Below are 22,699 nucleotides of genomic sequence, written 5' to 3'. Positions count from 1 at the left end.
GTTGGATTATATCCGACAGGCGTAAATTTAGGAATCACCACAGAAAATTTCCTGTATATGCAATTGGCAATGCAATGTGTCCGTTCCAAAATTGAAGTTCGACTTTTTCAGTTGTAGTATTAGGCAGGGAAGTAGTTGTTTTCTGATAGGCGTCAGTCCATTCAACCTACTGTGTTCTTTAGATTTAAATTGTTATCTCTTGCTTTTATAGAGGATTCGTTTGAAAAATCTACGTTGTAGAACTTATAGGAGTTTGACATTATTTCTAAAGCTCTATCAAGAGTGAGTATACCCAACAACTAGCGCTGATGAATTATGATATTCGATTGTATAAAGAATACGTTTGTTTGAAGGTGATTGACAATGTCAATTTGTCAGAAGAATGAATGACTTTGAGCAGATGCTACAATTAAACAGCCTTTCACTAATGTGAGATTTCTCATGCAACCTCAAAGTTCCACGCTGAGCAAAAGATTTGGAGCACAGATTACACTTGAATGGTCTGTGTTCTTTCATGCGCTTTCAAATCACAAGTTCGAATGAATGCTTTCGAGCATATTTTACAATGAAATGGAATCTTCCTTGTAGACCTGTTTTCAACAGATTTCGTATCAGTTTCTTTATTCCAATTTTTTGTCTCAATTCCGTTTTTCTCTTCAATTGAATTCGAATAGTATTCAGGACTGAATAATACATCAAAACTATCTTTTTTCTTCTGATCGATTGATTCTTCTTGAATTTCAAAATGAATGATTCCAGGATCTGTAAGAAAATGGTATCATGTAAAAGAGCAATTTATTTCACATCACTATGCCATTACATTTTGTCACGAAATATGTATTGAAAAAATGTAGAAACATTACTTCAGAATCAGAACAACACAACACAATAATTAACATATTATTATCAAATTATATACATTCCTTGTCTCCCTTATCTTTGAACTTACGCGCTATTATGACCATTTCTACTTTTGAATTTCACTGGTTCGGACTTCCATTGTCTAAATATATAAAATGATTTGAAATCCCTGAAACAACTAAAAAAGAAGAATTGAAAATGAATAGCTGAAAATAACAATAATATTAACCAAAATAAACCTGAAATGAAATAATAGTGAAATAAAATACAAGTGAAAATAGAACAATTGAATAAATTAAAAAAATAAAGAAATGAAAAAAGAAAATAAAAATAAAAAGTAGAGAGATTCCAAGTCACGTTAGTTCACGACGTTTCGATTGTTAGTATCTACAATCGTCTTTGGGTGTCTGCTATTCCTGATTTGCTTGTTTTCCCTCGCTGTGTGTGTTTCTTGTGCTCGGCAATGCGAACATTCAATGGCCTCTTAGTTTCACCAATATAGGATTCTCCACACTCACAGGGTATCCGGTAAATGCAATTCTTGGAATCGCAGTCCGCGTTTGGTGGCCTGGTTTTCGTGAGGCTGCTACGGATAGTGTTACCGGATCTGAAGCAGGTTCTGATGTTGTACTTGGAACCAATTCTTCTTATGACTCTGATGTAGGGAAGTGCAAGCACTGGTTGTGACGGCTTCTCTTCCTTGCGAGGCTCTTGCACATCGCAAGCGATGGTAGAAAAGACTTTGGCTAAAAGACAGCATCATATTAGTCGAGTTATGGTCAAAGCAACATATTTTTAGGTAATTTGAAACATTTATTTTAATTTTTACAGAAATACGCAACTAGATAAAATTGAACAGACAATGAAATCATAAGTGATGGATTCATTTTATTGAACTCGTATTATTGCATTCATTTTGACTTATACAAGGCTCTCTTTATAATATGCAATAAAATTGCCTTTTTTCATGAGTATTCAAGGAAAACTACAAGTGTGCTATAGGGCTGAATTCAGAAAAGAAAAAATTGGCGTCGGTGTCGCGGCGCCTTAATGGATGACGCCTATTGCTGGATCTCTTCGGAAATAAAATAAAAATGGAAAAAATGAATTTTTGAAACTTTGAAAATTATCATATTTTGATAAAAGGAAGGAATATATTTCACTTAGATGATTTAGATCTGTTTTCCATTTAAACAATTTTCTGATTGAGAAATGAAAGACATCTCAAGAAGAAGGCTCTTTGTTATACTTTTTTTTTGATGAAATTGCTGTCTCTTGAAAATTCAAACTATGTCCTGAAACGTTGCATGTTCGCTTAAGGCGCACCTTTGTGGTAGTAATGTGCAGTCACTTTTGTGAGAAGTTACACGGACTTTTAATAACCCTGAAGTTTGACCAATATATATTTTGTCACAATGTGCACGTGGTATAATAGAGTATACTATATGCGATTGAAAATGTATCGGAATTCATAGAAAGGACTATTTTGTTTGCATTTTTTATATTTTTATTATATTTATTAAAAATCAGTACAAGTTTTGGTGTGATATCAGAAATGTAAGGTAATGAGACAAATTGTGGCAAAATTGGAATAATTCATAAATATAATAACAGTTTTATCCTGAATTGCCTTAGGGCAAGTGTCTTAAGGCGAAACATCGGTGTATACCAGTTAGGGTGACAGTGTTCCATGTGAGTACAATTTATTACCATTCATTCAAAGTAGAACTCATATGAATGATATCTGATTCTTATTCCACAACAAATGTTTGAAATACAAACTGAGTAGAGAAAAGTATCTTCTGTATAATTCAGTGTTCATATAGAAGTATTTGTTTCGAAAGAATTTTTTTCTTTCGTGTAATTCAATGTTTATATGAAAGTAGCTGTTTCAGGAGGACTTTCTTTCAGTTTGTGTCTGAAAGTTACTTCTTTGCATGATCTACACATTCATGTATAACGTTTCAAATTGATTACTTCCTTCCTTTCTTTGGAAGATTCTCTCAGCCCTTTTTTTGTATCAGATGGAGTAGTAGAAAGCCAAAAACTTTCTTTCCTAAAAAAAAGTTTTATCCTTTTCTGACTCTTCATGAAAATTTAAATTATTGGACTCTTGTTACATTTAACCTACTTATGTATGTAGGTACACATAATTTCAATATGGTTGAAAACAACAACATGGTTTTTTCCCTGTAGATCCATTAATACTAATTTAATCGAGTTTACAGATTATGTGTTAGAGAGTATCCACTTGCAAGATGCAAGTGGATGTGATCTATACGGATTTCAGCAAGGTTTACGATAAAATAAATCACAACTTGATTATAGAAAGACTCGCGGAGATCGTGATAGATCGGCATCTTCTGGTGTGGATATCGCATACACTACAGGAAGGCATCAAGTTGTGGATGTTAACGGTTACCAGTCAGAACCTTTTGTGGTTACATCAGATGTATTACAGGGGAGTCACTTGGGACCATTACTATTTGTAATTTATATTAACAATATTGTTGAAGTATTTCAACATTCCATCTTTTTGTTATATGTCGATGACCTCAAGATTTATCGAACCATCATAGACATTGAGAGATTGCAAAATTATCTTGAAGCCTTTGCAGAAATCTGTGGCAATAGTAGCCTATACTTAAATCTCGATAAATGTCACAAAATAATTTTCACTAGAAATAGAAATCCCAATGGTTCTCAATACCAAATAGGAAATCACACAATCAAAACAGTTAATGAAGTATGTGATTTGAGAGTGATAATGGATTCCAAACTGATTTTTGAATGCCACATTGAGAAGACCGTTAATATGTGTAATCGTTTATTGGATTTCATTATAAGAAATACCAGACATTTCAGAAATGCAAAAACTCTTCTTAATCTATATTACTCTTATGATGTATACAGTTGTTTGAACTTTGCATATGTCATTTGGAGTCCACAATATTCGATTTACCAACAGAGAATTGAAAGTGTTATGAATAACTCTCCCAATATAATTCTTTATAATCTCTGGCCTAGGGAAATTAAATCTTTGTCCCCCAAATGTTTCAATCAAAAGGTGAAACAGTTCCTCATCAGCTCAAGTTTTTACACTATCGCAGAATATTTAGACACCCCCCCCTCCATTTGCATGTGAATGTTAAGATATTTAGTTTTTTTTTAATATCTATAATCGTATTTAAGTTATTAATGTTTTGTTGAGTTTGATGGTTCATGCTGTATATTCAGTGTTTCTGACTGACTCCATGATTGTTTTTCCTTCTGGAAATACAAATGTAATTATATTCAAATACAGTGTTTTCCAATAATTGTAATATGACTTGCTACAAATGTAATTTACATGAACGTAGTCAAATAAAGTATGTCTATGTCTATTCAATAAACATGTCGATAGTCCAACGTTGATAACAAAAATTTCATTGAATACACCTTTCAGAGACTTGCGAAACCATGATCTCTTTGTAACCCCATTTAGAAAAACCAATTCAGGAAAAAACTATCCTTTATGCAGAATTGTCAGAACCTTCAATACTCATTGCAATGATATTGAAAAACTGAGGTTACCTTTCTTTAGATTTAAAAAGTATGAGAAATCTATTTCAGTTATAAATAGTTATCGGTTCTTCATATACTGTTTATTTAATTTTTTGTTAATATTCATTACTATACAGTGTGTAACAACGAAAACCTAACAGAGCCGTTTTTGAATTTGAAAAGTAAGATGTTTAAAAAAGCTCGGACACATCGATTTCTAATCAAAGGGGGACACCTTTCAGACTAATCAGATTTTTTATAGTACGCACCCCCTCGGAGGGGTGCGTCCAACGACCTTTATTTAGATAGGGAAATTAGGTCGGGATTTTGCATTAATCTCTCACTCATGCCCTCACAAAACTCTCCTGTCTTCGGTCAAAATCATCCTCATTGAGTTCATGAACAAGTTTAATTTTGTAAGGATGGAATTTGTGGTTTTTAAGGATTCTCAATGCGCTCATATGGCTTATTCTGGCCATTGCTGATAAACCTCTGGTACTTAACCTGGGATTGGCGATGACTTGACCAATCCCTCCAATCGCATTATCCCTTCTCTGAACATTTCTTTTCTTATTTGAAACCGAACCTGTCTCCCTGAATTTTGTGACCAAATCCAGAACGTGATTTCTGCTTAGGTGTTTACCAGGGTTCTGCTCGTTAAATAAAATTGATGTTCTATTAGCATTTTGGTCGTTGCCAAAAAATTAAGCAATAACTGAAACCTTTTCAGCAGTAGTGTAAGGCATTTTTAAACAAATAACAATACACGACCCGTTTAAACAACACAATCGAACGATGTACTAATGAAAACTGGAAGAAGAGGAGTGGGTATTGACTTTAAAAAAGGGATTTTATTTAACAAAAAACTGATAAGAAGAACTACTAGATTTTTTTTTATTTAGGCATACAAGGTACCGAGTGGTCTGTCTAATGTATTATTAACATGGCATTTTCAACTTCAAATTATCTCGAAAACTAATCGTTACAAAAATTTTCTTTCAACAGAGTTGTAAAGGTATTCGAAAGAGCTTTAAAACAAGGTGCCACTCGACCTACTTTCCCTATCTAAATAAGGGTCGTCGGACGCACCCCTCTGAGGGGGTGTGTACTACAAAACATCTGATTAGTCTGAAAGGTGTCCCCCTTTAATTAGAAATCGACGTGTCCAAGCTTTTTTAAAAAATCTTACTTTTTATATTCAAAAACGGCTCTGTTAAGTTTTCGTTGGTACACACTGTATAATGTAATGTACTTAGCATTCATATTTTGTTTACTCACTATCTTTCATATGTAATTGAGGATATTTTTGGATTTATTCTGCTTGTATCCCTATTCGTGTAATAAATAAATGAATAAATAAATAGAATGTCAAACTCAGTTGAAACATTCATTATTGCCTTCAGAAACCGTTGTCACATTTATGTAATGTACTATTCGTTCACAGAAATATAAAAAGACAGTGATTTAACAATTTTTCAAAAGATTAGCCAATTCATCTCGACAAAATACTAGAATAGAGCTCACTTATTAACGACCTTCTCGCCGATTGATATCTAATAAAGTATGAACAGGTTTTGCAGAAACTAAAATGTTCACATTTTCTCCACATACACATCATTCGTTCCAGATAGCGACGATGGATTAATCTTGCTTCATGAGAATTTCAAAGAGCAGCTTCGTGAGCAATAGGCAAACACTTTTCAACAAATCCCATACCTCATACAATATCATACGATCCTCCCTGAAACTGCTTCTTCGACCATCTACCCAGTATTATCATTCAAATAACAGAATACGAGCAATACTTTCATTTTGTTATTTGTTAGAAACTTCGTTGATATTCAAATGTAGTATTTGTATGTATTTGTATGACTATTTGCTGAAAAAATTACGTAAAATTATGTATAGATTGAAATACATGACATCCTACCCAGATATAGCTCAAATGCTCATGCTATACTATACCTTGTTCAAAACTCACCTTTCCTATGGGATAGTTGCCTGGGGAGCACCAAGTAATTCTCATATAAAAAAGCTAGAACAAATTCAAAAATAACTCTGAAAATAATGACAAATAAAAAAGAACTTACCCCACAGAAGCGCTATACAGTTTTAAAGAAGTGAAGTTGCCTTATGTCTAAAGTCAATGTTTCTTTATACAGGGTGTAACTAAATAAGTGTAAAACATTTAGAAAGGTGAATCCTCATCGAAAACAAGATAGGATCTTTCATATAAAAAAATTTCATTGGAGCACCCCTTGTTAAGAAACTGCCCCTTAAAGGGGCTACATAAAATTTGTATAACAAATTTTTTCACAAGCACTAAAAAAGTTACAATATTGAATTTAACCTGATGTTTTGTCAACCAAAAAGACACTTAGCCAGTAATTTATTTGGTTTACCCCATGGTTGTTAGGGGTGGAAAACGCAACCTCTTAAATTTATTTCCAATGTAACTTTTTGTCTTATTATTTGTTCACCATTTAAACATTCATTTCCGATAGCCTGTTTCATTCTAAACAAGAAATGTCTCTTGGGTTTTTTGCCCAAAATAAACCAGTTCGCAGCAAAACATTATTTTACGAACAACTACAGAGATACATCGTCATAAATGCGAACTAGATTTATTGTTATTTTGTAGTTAGTACCTGCATTAAACGATTAAAGGGTAATAAACAAAACTAATGTATTAATAACAAAACACACAACATGTAGAAATCATAGTAAATGTTCAATATATCTACATTCAGACATTATGCATGCGTCTAGACGTCGGCGCATTGAGCCACGTATTCGCTCAAATATTCCTGGAGTCTCTCTGACTACCCTGCACGCATCGATGATGCGGTTTCTTAAGTCCTCTACATCGCGAACAGGAGTACGATAAATCAAATGCTGTGAATGGCCCCAAATAGAGAAATCGAGAGGATTGAGATCCGGGGATCGAGCGGGCCAGTTCTGTGGTCCTCCTCGACCTATCCACTGATTTGCATATGTTTCAGTTAAATGCTGACGTGCTACTTGACTAAAATGGGCGGGAGCTCTTCATGCATAAAAAACATATCCCTTCTGACGCCCAAAGGAACTTCCTCCAGCAGTACTAAATGCACTTCTCTTAAAAATGGAACTTATGCCTCGCCATTTAATCGTGGAGGTAGAAAATGAGGCACAATTAAATCATCTCCAATAACTCCGAGCCACACGTTAAGGGAAAACTGTTCTTGGTGGTTAGTTTCGACAATAGCGTGAGGGATTTCATCAGCCCATATGTGGCAATTATGAAAATCAATAATCTTGTCCCGAGAAAAACTACATTCGTCTGTGAATTCTATCCTCTTCAGAAAGTCACAATTTCTTCTAATCATTTCTTCATTGTTATAATTACTCAGCTCCTCGGCTGTATAATCTTATTCCAGCACATATCAAAACTATCTTTGGCATTAATTTGTTAAAAAATAAGCTTAAAGCTTGGATCTCAGATTTATCTAGGGCACAGATACACCAATATGTTGATGTGAGAAATACATATTACTAGAATGTATAAATGTCTGTAGAAGATGTATGTAATTAGAATTATGTAATCCGTAGGTCAACTTCTCCATGGTTTGTTTGTTTTTTTTTTATTTTTGAAAAATAGTGTATTTGTTTGATTGATGTGTGAGTGATGTTCGATGTAATTTACCTATTGCGATTGTTTCATTATATAACCTAAATGTTTTATTTATATTAACTATATGTAATTTTGATGTGATATCTGTATATAATTTTTCTAGTGCAGTTTTTTTTTCATGCTGAATGTTTCTATTTATATTGACTATATATGATTTGAATGTACTATCTGTATACAATTTTACTAGTACTTTTTTTGTTCATACCGAAATAAACTTTATTTTTTATATTTCATTCATTATAATCTATTGTATATTGAAATGATATAACCCACGCACAGGTTTATCCTTTTGTGGGAACTATATTTATTTGTCGTTAACTAAGATTATTGTGTATTTCAAATTGAATGGCAAATAAATATTATTATTATTATTCTGTAGACTTTTTTATTGCTACATTTTCTTTTTGACTTTGTTTTGCAATACCACTTTGCGGCAGTCGTTACCTCGAAATTCAAATTGGCAAGTATGTAATTTTTGACTTTTTCGTTAATAACTTTTTCGAAACTTCTTTCAAAATATGGAAACTGTGAAGGCTATTTCCAGGAATATATTGACTTTATAATCTGACCAATGTTTGAAAATGATTTAGTTAATAAAAATATTTCTACAAAATAACTCAAATCTTTTTTATGTTCACACGTTCATATTTACCCGCCACACGGGTAAATATGAACGTATAACGAATAAAGCAACTTTTAATGAATTAGCAAGTGTTCTGAATCATTGGTCTGCTTCTCATTTCAATACTCAGCCAGATACCAATAATAATGAAACTTAATATGAATTTTCATGACGACTGAGACATCTGCTCGAAATTTGGGCGATTTTCCTGGCGATTCTTTGGTAGAATTCAGTATGTGCGTACATTAAAAATGCATACGGTCGAATTGAGAAACTCCTCCTTTCGTGAGTCATTTGAAAGCAAATTTTCTCAGGCCCACTTGTTGTTTTTGTCCATTTATTTGATATCGAAAATACTAAATGAGTTGTTTCCGCTCCATTGTTAGAAATAGACCGCTGACTAGTGGGAAAGTGGTATCGGATAATAAATTATCGCTGAATATATTTAACGAATGTACAAAGGAACCTAAGTATTGCATGAATCCATTCAACTGTCATAATTAGAAGCAACGACAACTCAATTAGAACCTTACTGCAAATTTATATTAGGGTTTCCCCAATATTGTATAGAGTCGCACTAATTTTGGAGAAGTATATAACGTTTATGAAATACAGTCTTTATGTATTAGTGAGTTTTCGTCCATAACATTTGATTTGAATTCTGATTCAACTTCAACACTATTTTGAGAGGTGTACTGATTATATACTGCGAAGAATATTCAATTTCAACACTATTTTGAGAGGTGTACTGATTATATACTGCGAAGAATATTCAATTTATCAATTTAAACTTGAAAATTTTTTGGTAAGTAGGTATTGAATGTGAGTTGCCTTTTTTTAAAACTCACTTTCATTGTTTGCTATCTGGCATAGTTCATATATCAGATATTTATTTTTTAAGTTCACTGAACATGCTTCAATTCGCTTGCGATGCACTGGTTATAACCTTTGGTTCCAAACAGTGCAGTTTTTTCCAACACCAAACTATTATTTTAACACCTCGACACGTGTTTTGATCACCAAGTGATCACCTCCAAGAGGAAGATCAAACTAATCATACTTACAATGTTATCCTAATTTATACCATATACCTGCGGCTTAGGTGTCTCTAATTAATTTCACATTATTGCCTTATCTACTAATATTAAATTGATTTTACAATGTGTCCTTATGTGTCCACAGTATTGACAGAATAATAGATATCTATTATTCTTAAATTAATTTTCCAATGTGTCTTTATGTAATAGTCAGGTAAATCTAATACCTAAAATAATGTTATGAATCATGCCCGAAAGGAAATAACGCCGGCCGCCACTGGTAACCATAAACCAAACGTGAAGTAGCTGAGAACGTGGGAATATCCAATGTTACCTGCCGCTCGAGAAGCAGCAAGAAACATGCTACCGATGTCGATGGAACTTCGGCGAAAATTATATGATTTTCCATTGCGATATTTAAACGCTGGCTGCAAGCATATTCGCACAGTCAAGTGCACAGTGAAGTGGACGTTACAGTGCGGTACGAGAAGTGATCTAGTAAGGCGTTAGACATTGAAATAATAGTTAGAATTTTTAATTGAAGTTTTTGTTGTATTTGAAGTGAAATTAAGTTAAGTTTGATTATTCAGTATAGTCAGTTATTGGTGAACCCACAAGAGAAAACGTAACAGTATTATGAGCTATATAAAATCAATTTCACAATATTGCCCTACCTACTAATCTTAAATCAATTTTACAATGTGTCCTCATGTAATAGTCAGATAAATCTAATAAGTAAAATATTATTTTATCAATCTATATAGTATTCTATTAGGTACTGGTCCACCATCGTTATTCATAGTATTATTATACCTGTTAACTTGTCTAACTAATCTTAATGAACTGAAGTCTATGAAATAATTTTGTTGCAAAATATGATGGGCTACTGCTGATTTTTCAGGTCTTCAATATTTTAAATGTGCTAAGTGTTCCTTATATCTTATTTCAATAGATCTTTTTGTCTGTTCATCTGCATCGCAGACCTTACATTTAATTTCGTAAATTCAAGACGTTTCCGAATTCTTGACTTTGTCTTTTGGACTTCCTAAAATACTCTTTAGTGTATGACTTGTTTCAAATACCGCCTTCATATCTAGTTCCTTGAAAATCTTTCCAAAGTTCTTCGTGTATTGGTGGTATGGAACTGAGATATATTTATCTTAGTTTTTGTCCTTTTCAAAAGCTGAGATTTCGTTCATTCTTAACCTAAACTTCTTCCTTATTACATATCTACAATACCCCTCGAGAAACCGTTAGTGGCTGCTATTTCCTGTGTTAACGTTTTTCTTCTGTGAACCTCTCATGTGTGAGAGGAAAAGTCAAAAGACTATGCATTAAAAAATTCAGCCCAACACGTTTGTGCTGTCCATTCATGAAGAACATCTTATATTCAGGCTTGTTATTCACATTTTATTGATTATGTTCAACTTTCTTTCGTGGTGAACCCTGTTATTGATCTCGAGTTTCGGCCTCTTGTAAGATTCGCATATTTGGATCATTTTTATACTTATCCTTTACGTTCGGGTTGCAAACTCACTTATTTGGAATCCTTGGAAATTCACAAGCATAAACATTGTGGGTTCAATCTGTTAGCTGATCAAATCGATTTATTTCACTCACCGGTTTGCAAATTAGCATATCCATATTGTCACTAATAAACAAAATTCAGGTACTCAATCAAGCTAAGTACCTATATTATATACATATACCTATGATATATACAGCGTGACTCACGGTCGATGGTAGGTTAGAGGTTTCTGGAAAACGCAAAGCATGATTTTTCTGAAAATTTCACCTCTCACATTTCCTTACCTGTTCTATCGATCTAAAATATTTTCAGCATTGCGGCGTTGCCACTTCCATCAAAAAGTCCTAACATTTTTATTTTTTTAAATGGAACACCCCCTGTATATTAATACATTTTTGGAATCGCTCTGGTATTTTAATACTTTTTTGTTAATAATATCCTATACCTATCTCTATCTGTTTTCGAGATAAAAAATAAATTGTGCTAAATATGGTCCAAAACATAGCCTTAATTGAAATTAAGTACATCAGTACTCTCAATTCATGAAAAGTTGATATTTTTATCATAGTTTGGACAAACTCGAAATATTCAAATAACACCAAGAAATCGACTCCATATCATACAGGGCGTGCTAAAATTACTATTATTTCCTTTGTGCATAAAAGTAGTCAAAAATTCATTTTTTCAAATGAAACCCCCTGTATATTACTCGGTAAATTGAAAGATGGTGAAAAATGCTCCAAGATGATATATCATATCCCTATACCTAAATCGTCAAGTTTTCTCAATAAAGTCGCTTCTTCTAGAAACATTTTTTTTTAGAATTTGGATTTAGGTAGCAGTAGAATTATCAAACTTATAGCAGTTCGGTTACTTTTATAAGTAATTTACAAAAAGTTATCGACAGTGTTTCGAATCATCTTCCAAAATGAATGCAAATATCGATTATTCAAACGAAGTTCTTATGAAATTATTTATTACACACATGAATGAAGTGATCAAATCATTGTCAGAACGTGTAAAAAATTCAACCAAATGTATCCTGAATCAACACCAATGAACGAGAGGAAGTTTGTAAGATTACAAAATAATTTCCTTAACTATGGCTCCATGTTAAAAGCGCCTTCAACATTACCAAAACCTGTTACTTCAAATGAGGACAATACTGTTAACGTTTTGGCATAATTTTATGCATATCCAGAAGCTTCCATTCGCAGTGCAGAAAAATATTTAGGTGTATCACATGCTTCAGTACAACGAATTTTGAAAAATCACGGAATGCATCCGTATAAATTTACCAAAGTTCAAGCTCTAAAAGTAGAAGACTTCGAACGTAGAATGCATTTTTGTGAATCCCTTTTGATTCATACACAGGAAGATCGGGAATTTTTGTCAAAAATAATTTGGAGCGACGAATCAAAATTTAGGAGGGATGGTATTTTCAATCGAAGGAATAAACATTTTTGGGCTGATCATAATCCTCATGTTACCAAAGAAATGGGTTTTCAAGAAAAATTTGACCTGAATGTTTTCTGTATTCTGAAGAACAATAAAATTAGCTTTTTTATTTATGAAGACACACTGAATGCAGAGAGATATCTCCAAATATTAAGGACGACTGTAACCGATTTTCTTGAAAATTTGCCTTTAGAGGAATATAGGAATTCGTGGTTTCAACTAGACGGAGCGCCAGCTCATTCCACCCAGGAAGTTTCCAGGAAACTTGACGAACTCTTCGATGATCGTGTGTTTAGGCGTTTAGGGACGTGGGATTAGCCACCGAGATCACCCGATCTCACGCCACTTGACTTTTTTATGGGGTGTTTTGAAAGAAAGGGTATACAGTACTCCAGTGCCTACCAAAGAAGCATTGCGACGGCGAATAGTGCGGAGTATTGAAGATCTGGATCCCCAGAAAATTGAAAAAGCAACTAAAAGTCGCATACAAAAAAACATTTTGAAGTGTTTAGAATGTAATGGACAACATTTTCAGCATTTATTGTGAAAATGTGATATTTTGTTTACAATTTTGTTATTTTGAATCATCCTATTCTGTTATTGTCTGTACTTTCACGTTTTAGCCAACAAAATCTTACTTTGTACCTAGAAATGACTGATTTTTGGTACAGTTGTTCCCTGGAAACTTTGAGCCATAGTTGAGGAAATTATTTTGTAACCTTGCAAACTTCCTCTCGTTCATTGGTGTTAATTCAGGATACATTTGGTTGAATTTTTTACACGTTCTGACAATGATTTGATCACTTTGTTCATGTGTATAATGAATAATTTCATAAGAACTTCGTTTGAATAATCGATATTTGCATTCATTTTGGAAGATGATTCGAAACACCGTCGATAACTCTTTGTAAATTACTTATAAAAGTAACCGAACTGCTATAAGCTTGATAATTCCACTGCTACCTAAATAAATCCAAATTCTAAAAAAAATGTTTCTAGAAGAAGCGATTTTATTGAGAAAACTTGACGATTTAGGTATAGGGACATGATATATCATCTTGAAGCATTTTTCACCATCTTTCAATTCACCGAGTAATATACAGGGGGTTTCATTTGAAAAAATGAACTTTTGGCTACTTTTATGCACAATGGAAATAATAGTAATTTTAGCACGCCCTGTATGATATGGAGTCGATTTCTTGGTGTTATTTGAATATTTCGAGTTTGTCCAAACTATCATCAAAATATCAACTTTTCATGAATTGAGAGTACTGATTTAATTTCAATTAAGGCTATGTTTTGGACCATATTTAGCACAATTTATTTTTTATCTCGAAAACAGATAGAGATAGGTATAGGACATTATCAACAAAAAAGTATTAAAATACCAGAGCGATTCCAAAAATGTATTAATATACGGGGTGTTCCATTTAAAAAAATATAATTGCTAGGACTTTTTGATAGAAGTGGCAACGCCGCAATGCTGAAAATATTTTAGATCGATAGAACAGGTAAGGAAATGTGAGAGGTGAAATTTTCAAAAAAATCATGCTTTGCGTTTTCCAGAAACGTCTAACCTACCATCGATCGTGGGTCACGCTGTAGAGGCCAATGTAATCAATCATTTTTAGTTCAATGTATGAGTTTGAAAATGTCCTTATAGGACGAAACTGCAGTAGCTTACGTTAGTTACATATAAAAGTAGTAAAAGAACAGAAAATTAAAATTTTCTTTTCTTCAATAATTGTGTTGCATCCTTGTTAGATCAAAAACTTTTCAGACCACTCTCGTATTCTTATAAGTCCACTTGTTGTACGTGAATCACCTGGCAACCTGTCTTGGTTTAATTTCAAGACGTTTACAAACCGGAAAGTGGCCGATTGTGCTGAACTAACTCGTTTACCAATTATTACTACTTCCGGAACTCAGTGACCCATGAACAAGAAGCTAAACAATGAAACCAGACTGCCTTTGACCCCTTATTATAGAGAGCCTTGAATGAAACAAAAAAGGAAAATAACAAATGTGTTATTTCTTGTGAGGAAACCTTTGAATGAAAAACAAAAATCCGTGACCAGTTTTTTACACGAGAAAATCAAAATGACGGTTTCACTTTTTGGGATTCACCAAAAATCGTTCTTTGATTGATTGAAATGCCAGTACTACTTGATTGGAATTAGATATTTCTGATAAATTTGTTCTGTGAGTTACGAGACTATTAATTTCAAAAAAGTGATGCGTATGAAGTTATCAACCATTAGAATATCTATGTGACTGATGGCTAGTTTCGTTTTTTTGTAGATGATAAACTTTTCGTCATTAGATATGAAATTTGAAACTATAGATTACTGGTTTATATAGTAAAGCATCTGCAGCCATTTTGTGTTTAAACAAAAATTCAATGAGGATGTGAATTCATGAAAAAACTGTTTTGTTTTGAAATGTTTCACCATTATATACTTTACTATAAAAATATGTATAGTTGAAGTAAACGATAAACAACTCCTCTTTAAGAATATAGTTAGGGAGCTAATTAATTTCGTTATTCAATAATCATTTCTGATTATATAAGAATAACAATAACTATATAATATAATATACAATGTCACCATTAAAGAGCGCAACATATGGGAAACTTTTTTTTTCGAAAAGTTTCAATGAACTTCGGCACTTGTTTGTGCTTATGATGCGGCCAACTGCGACCCACTGACGTTCAGTGTTTGTCAAATCCAATTTTTTTTTTGAAAAAAATTGAAAAAGTGCATTTCTAGATCGAATTTAACAAAAAGTTACTTGATAAAGTTGTGTCTACGGCAATTTTATATCCATATACCAAATTTTATGCAACTAGGATAAAGTTAACATTTTTCTTATTTTTGACAGATATCCCTTTATTTTAAAAAACAAGTTCGGTTAATTGTCATCAATTCATGTATACATAACAAACTCATCATGGAGTTTAACTTTTCTGATAATTTTTTACTTACACGGACATTTTTAGAGAGAAATTAAAAATGTGCTATAAACATTTTAACATGACTGGTGCAAAGTTTCAATCACTTGGCTATTTTCTTAAACAAATGTCAGTACCTTCAATTTTGAAAGACCAGACACAACTCAAAAACTGCAATAAGTATTAATAAAATTACTAGAGTTGAAATTACATTAAAATTTCAATATTTAGTATTTACAGATTATTTATAAACACTAACTAGGGCGGTAAGGATGCATAATCACGTTGAATAAAATTTTCAAGTAGGTCTTGACAAACAAAATGCATGCTATGGTAGTGTCAAGTTGTTTATTTACTTGTCAAATTTTAAACAGTTATTGTTGCAATAATGTTGTATCTTCAGGAAAGAATAGAAAAAGTTTTAATATGTGGTGAGAATACACCATACCGGCAAGTAGCTAACGTTTTTAATGAACAGCATCCAGGAAAAAATGTTCAACGTACTACTGTGTCAAGGATAATGGCGAAATTCAGAGAAACAGGATCCGTAGCAAATCATTTTAAGGAAAAGCGCACTCCAAGTAAATATGATGAGGAGGCCCAACTTAACATTTGTTTAAAAGTTATTGAACACGGACAAACGAGCATAACCGATATTATAAAAAATACCGATTACAAGAGAGAAAGTGTTAAAAATTGTTTATTAAAGAATGAATTTTGGCCTTACAAGCCAAAATTTATTAACACATTAAAAGAACGAGATTTTGATGTCCGTTTGGAGTTTTCATTCTGGTTTCAAGGAGAGAGAGAAGAAAATGTAAAGTTTCTGTATAAAATTTTATGGACAAATGAGGCAACGTTCTCTTCAAATGGAAGGGTGAATTCTCAAAAGTGCCGATGGTGGGCCCAAGAAAATCCCAATTTCATAGATGAATGTGGTGATCAGTATTCCTTTAAAACTAATATATGGTGTGGAATACTTAACGACCAAATAATTGGGTCATTTTTGTTTAGAGAAAATTCATCATCCTTCGGTTATCTCAACCTTGCAAATAATGAGGTTAGTGAAGTTTTAGATAATATGCCATCAAATATTAAATATGACCTATGGTATCAGCTGGATGGCGCACCAATACATCACACGGGTGCTGTAAAACAGTCCCTTCAACAAATGTTCAGAGGCAAAGGTAACTGGGAACATTATTGGCCACCTAGATCACCCGACTTGACGCCTTTAGACTTTTTCTTGTGGGGTTACTTGAAACAAAAAGTGTACCGGAGTAGACCATTTACTGACATACAACATCTGAAAAATACCATTCGCGAGTGCTGTGCAAATATAAATCCCCGATTTATTAAAAATGCAGTTACAGATGTCAGTAGAAGGACCATAATTTGTAATGAACGTGGAGGACGACATACTGAAATGTAGGCTATAAGTGTTTGACAACCTCATTTAGATCAATAAGTAATTTTTTGTACCCATTTGTATTTTCTATAATATTATTGTTGTTTAAAATTCATAATAATAATAATTGTTCAATCGAAATTATTTGCATTTTTTTAGTTGCCTCTGCTTTTTCGAAATCAAAGGTTTGTTTAAGAAAATAGCCAAGTGATTTGAAACTTTGAACCAGTCATGTTAAAATTTTTATAGCAAATTTTCAATTTCTCTTTAAAAATGTCCGTATAAGTAAAAATGTATCAGAAAAGTTAAAAAACGTTAACTTCATCCTCGTTGCATAAAATTTGGCATATGGATATAAAATTGCCGTAGACACAATTTTTTCAAGTAACTTTTTGTTGAATTCGATCTAGCAATGCATTTTTTCAATTAAAAAAAAAAAGTTGAATTTGACAAACACTGCTCACATATATACAATCGATCACTTCAAAAACACTTCACTAACTTTCTTCGAAAGCTTCTGATAATTCCTCTTCCATATTCTCTGTTTCACTATCACTGTCGTCATTTAAATCAATAATGAATTTATTTCCACCATTATTATGGAAGTGTCCAATCTCCGTATAGTCTTTTTCAACTGAAAATACTTTTTTAATCCTTTCCTACAAGTCGTCTTCGGTAATATTAGATGATTATTCTTTCATTATCTTTATTACTTTCTTATCAAGTTTTCTAAAATTATGTTTACGCCTGATGCTTTGTTTCAATTTTCTCAAATCAACTCGATGGGATTGAAAACACAAAAATAGGGGGGAATTCTCAGTATGGTGTGTCCATACTTTTCAGCAATACTCTCAAGGGCATACACTTTCTCAAATGTTTTTGTCTGTATAACTTCAAGTAGTTGGTTTATGGTATAGTAATCTTCAAAATACAAATTGTTATACATTGAAAAACTTTGTATTTCATCTTTCCTCGAATTTTTATTCGGTAATTTGATGAGCTGTCGCAAATGATAGGAAGAGTTGTCAAGAACTATTACACTACTCGCATCCAAATTTGAGATCAATGTATTTTCAAACCATTACCCGTAAATATTAGCTTCCATGTTCTTATGATAGTCAACATTGCAGTCCTCAAGTTTTTTCCCACATAATTTCGAAGAATTCGGAACCCATCCTTTACTCCCTCCGCAATGCACAATGATGAGTCGCGATCCTTTGTTTACAGGCATGTTAGGAGTACACATTCTCGAACCATCAGTCCACCTTTTGGTAACTGTGTCGTGATTGTCATACCAAATTTCGTCCAAATAGAAAATTTGCCGTTGTTCTTGTCTATATTTAGTTATTTGTTCTAATGGATTTGTTACGTAATTCCACTATTCTTCTGCTTTCCATAACTGCTTGACGTTTTTTTTATTATTTAAAATCTAAATCCTAGTTTCTTCATCCAATTCTGAAGATTTTTGACACAGCAGCTCACGTTATGGCCAGAAGTATTCAATTTCTTCGTTATGATTTCAGTAGTAGGAATCTCATTGCTTTTGTAACAGTTGTATATCGTTTTTTCAATGATTCTACAGGTCGTGTATCACATCGCGTCTTGCGTTCATAAGGTTTGTTGTTCATGGCCTGCTTACCAAATACCGAATGGAAATACCATTCTGAAGGGACATTTTCACAAATAAATGTTCATAAGTCCGAATTTGGGAAGCTGCAAATTTCAGCAGCTTCCCGAATTTTCAATAATATACAGGGTGTTCCATTTAAAATAATCAAATTTCAGCGACTTTTTCAAGCAAACGAAAAAACTGTATTTTTTTACAACCCTGTATTGAAGTAACGGAGATTAGGCTGACGTGTGGGAAGTGCCCAAGTATCACCTAACTCCAAACCAAATGTCGATATCATAGTACTTCTTAACTAAAAGATATCGGCATTTTTAGAAGTCATGATTTTCGAAGAAAAAAATTGAAATTAATTTTTATTTCGAAAACGGTAACAGATAGGTATAGGGAAATATCAAGGAAAGTTGTCGAGCAATTTTTGGAGATTCCAAAAATAATATTATATACAGAGTGTTCTATTTGAAAAATCAAAGTTGCTACTGCTTCCTAATAGAAGCGGCAACTCCGCATTGTCGAAAATATTTTAGTTGCCTAGAGAATGTCCGAATATGCCCTCCATTAAATTTTCAAAGTGATCCGTTGTCTGGTTCACCAGAAACGTCTAATGTGCCATCCACCGTGAATCAGCCTGTATATATATATATATATATATATATATATATATATATATATATATATATATATATATATATATATATGTGTGTGTTATATATTCCAAGCTACGATACAACATATATATAACAGTCTAATTCTCACAAATTCTGAACACATTTTTAGATATTAAAAAAACAAAAATATAAAATATAAATCAATAATACCTAACTATGGCATAAACATACAATTTTAAAAAAAAGGCTAACAATATCGTAAATCTGCAACAAGAATTCTATACCAAGATTAACAACAAACTTCCCCTTCTTATATATTATTAATATATACAACTATAATAATGTCAAAAATCATTTTGTGAACATTCTTGCACGCTGTAAAAACATTTAGATTTCAAATATTGTTTCATTCTGATTTTGAACTGATTAAAATTAAGACTTCTTAATTTTGACGGAATTTTATCATATAAATTCAAGTTTAAAGAATTCATTTTGGATGTTGTCAAACGAAATTTGGGTATTTTCAATAAGTCGCCAGATCTGGTGTTATATTCATGGTTATGAGAGAGTGTTTCATAATTTTGGTTATTTTTATGTATCTCCAATATACAATGAAATATATATAAAGATGGCAAAGGCATGATATTATATTTCATGAATAACGTTTGGCAGTGGTCGAATGCTGGAGCATTTGCAATGATTCTCAATGCTTTTTTTTTGTAATCGAAAAACATGTATTGCTGGACTGGAATCACCCCATAAAATAATGCCGTAAGAAATTCTACTATGAATCAGAATAGTAGATGTTAAGTAGAACATCTTCGTTACAAATCCGTTTCATTTGCCTCAGAAGGAATATATGGGACGATATCTTTTTACATATATTCTCGTTATGAGTAGACCAATTTAACGAGTCGTCTAGTTCTAGTTGGATTCCCGAAAGATTTACAGAACTTCCAGTTCGTATATTATTTTGACTGGAGACGATAATGGTTTGAGTTTTCAGTCTATTTAGTTTATGCTTATTATAATTGTACCATATCTCAGCTTTGTCTTCAATTTGGTTGTATCCAAGTTGTCATCACAATTCACATCTACCTCTCAGTTTACATCATCACATTGTATAATACTCAACACTGTACCGACACTAAACAGCGATATTAACCCTCCAACTTCATCCAGCATTTTTTCAAGCGGTCCTTGTACATATTGGTCGACATATTTGCATTAAAAATTTTACGCGTATGAGTCGCTACACCAGTGTACAGGGTGTTCCTTAAACACATGCTAATATTTAAGGAGGTAATTCTTAGACCCATTTTAAAAAAAAACACTTCCTATGGACGTATGTCCTAAACGCTTTAACTTTTGAGATACAGAGTGGAAAAATTTTCAAAAATAATCAGTTTTTTAATAATAACTGAGATAATTTTGTAGACATCTTTGGCATACTTGGTACATATGTTCCATGCCTCAAGGCATTTTCTGATGTACACAAATTTGTATTTTTTCAAACAGTGGCATCCCTACGGGTTTCGCATTGAATATTTTTGGGGAAAAAGTACTACGCCAAAGCTTTCTTTTCAAAAAATCCTCATTCATTTTTGAGAAAATTTGATTTCCTGGTATTTCTTTGTCCGACGCATGATTTTCACTCAAAAAAGTAAAAATCGACAGAAAACAAATTAAGAAATTAGATCAATTCTAAAATGAATGAGAATCTGAAAATTGCTTCATAACGCATTACCAATTCCCTAATGATATTTGAAAACATAATCTGCAAAGAAATAAATTTTTCACAAAAACGAGTTTTATTTTATTTTGTGACAGTAAGTCTAAACGAATAGCACAAATTTGTTGATTAGTAATAATACCAAAACTGATTATAAAAATTGTTGGAAGTGGCCACCTGCACTTAGTATGCATGCTTCCGCCCTTCTACGCATGGAATTACGCACCCGTTCAAATATTCCCGGCGTATTTCGTATAGTTTCACACGAAGCAACTATTCGCTTTCTTAAATCTTCTAAAGTATCAACAGGAGTTTTATACGCAAGAGTTTTAAGGTGACCCCATAAAAAAATCTAAACTGTTGAGATCGGGGGATCTTGCTGGCCATTGCTGAGGTCGTCCGCGACCTATCCAACGATTAGGATAAACTGTATTTAAATGGTTTCGGACAATTACACTGAAATGAGCAGGGACGCCATCGTGCATGTACCATATTCGATTCCTTAACGCAAGTGGCACATCTTCCAATAACCCAGGTAAGTCTTCTTCGAGAAAGTGTAAATAAGAACGACCATCAAGGCGTCCTGGTAGAAAAAATGGGCCTATTAGATGATCACCTATAATTCCTGCCCATACATTAACCGAAAATTGGTGTTGGAAATGGGTTTCGGTTATTGCATGGGGATTTTCTTCAGCCCACACATGATTGTTATGGAAATTTTGAATGGTATTCCGAGAAAAATTTGCTTCGTCTGTGAACAAAATTTGTGTCTCAAACTGCGGATTTAGTGCAATACTTTGTAGATACTACTGACTGAAGTTCACACGCTGTGGAAAATCTCTGGGGAGTAATGCCTGCACTCTTGAAATATGGTATGGGTATAACAAAAAATCAACCAAAATACGCCAAACAATTTGATGACAAATATCCAGAGTTCTAGCGATCTTCTTCGTACTCGTCTCAATTTCTTGCAGCACCGCTTCCTCAATTTCAGGAGTTCCTACTACACGAGGTCTACCTTCCGGAGTCCCTTTCTTGAAACTACCAGTTTCCCCAAGTCGACGATGAATATTTGAAAAGGTTCGGCTATCTGGTAAGGCACGATTAGGATATCTTTCCTGATAAATGCGCCTGGCTTCTGTTGCTTTACCATCGGCAAGGCCATATACGTAATGTATTTGCGCCATTTCCGCATTCGTATAATTTACCATATTTACTGATATTCAGAAAAACAGCGGACTACCAAAATAACTTCAATAACACTTCAAAATCAATCAAAACGCGCTGTGACAGTTTTTAACACCAACACCTTACTTTAAACCAACATCAATATTAGCTACTGACGTTTGTACATACAGAGAATTCATTTATTGCTATGGTGGGTACGCTGTTTTTTCTGCTTTTAATCTTTAAAAGAAATCACATATCGACAAACTCCATATTTCCAAGAGGTGCAGTAAATAAATTCTGCTACACGTCATTTATTCCAGGATAACTAAATTTATGTTTTCAAAAATTATTAAGCGGTGCTGCGTTATGACGTAATTTTAATTGAGAACAGTGCATCTGACAACAAACAAATTATTTTGCAACAAATCTGATCTCTTAGTTTGCTTTCAGTCGATGCACGATACCGCACCAGATTTTTAAGG

At 33.0% G+C, this 22,699-nt stretch overlaps 1 protein-coding gene across 3 annotated transcripts in view; it reads left to right on the top strand.

Annotated features, from left to right (window-relative positions):
* ec (ubiquitin specific peptidase echinus) overlaps positions 1 to 22,699 on the top strand; it is a 348,513-nt gene that overhangs the window by 112,217 nt on the left and 213,597 nt on the right. The window contains exons 1-2 of one of the 3 annotated variants that reach the window (XM_074179506.1): positions 9,319 to 9,386; positions 9,440 to 9,501. The exons of the other annotated variants lie outside the window; for them this stretch is intronic. The gene's annotated coding sequence lies outside the window, so the exon portion shown is untranslated. Of the gene's footprint in view, positions 1 to 9,318; positions 9,387 to 9,439; positions 9,502 to 22,699 lie in introns of those variants that run through there. 3 annotated transcript variants of the gene reach the window in all.

The sequence above is a fragment of the Leptinotarsa decemlineata genome, unplaced genomic scaffold (genome assembly GCF_025532065.1).
Source record: "Leptinotarsa decemlineata unplaced genomic scaffold, Ldec_3_MD MMD2_P_RNA_scaffold_14, whole genome shotgun sequence".
Taxonomy (NCBI): Eukaryota; Metazoa; Arthropoda; class Insecta; order Coleoptera; family Chrysomelidae; genus Leptinotarsa; species Leptinotarsa decemlineata.
The sequence above is the reverse complement of the archived record's forward strand: the minus strand, read 5'-3'. Positions and strand labels throughout refer to the sequence as shown.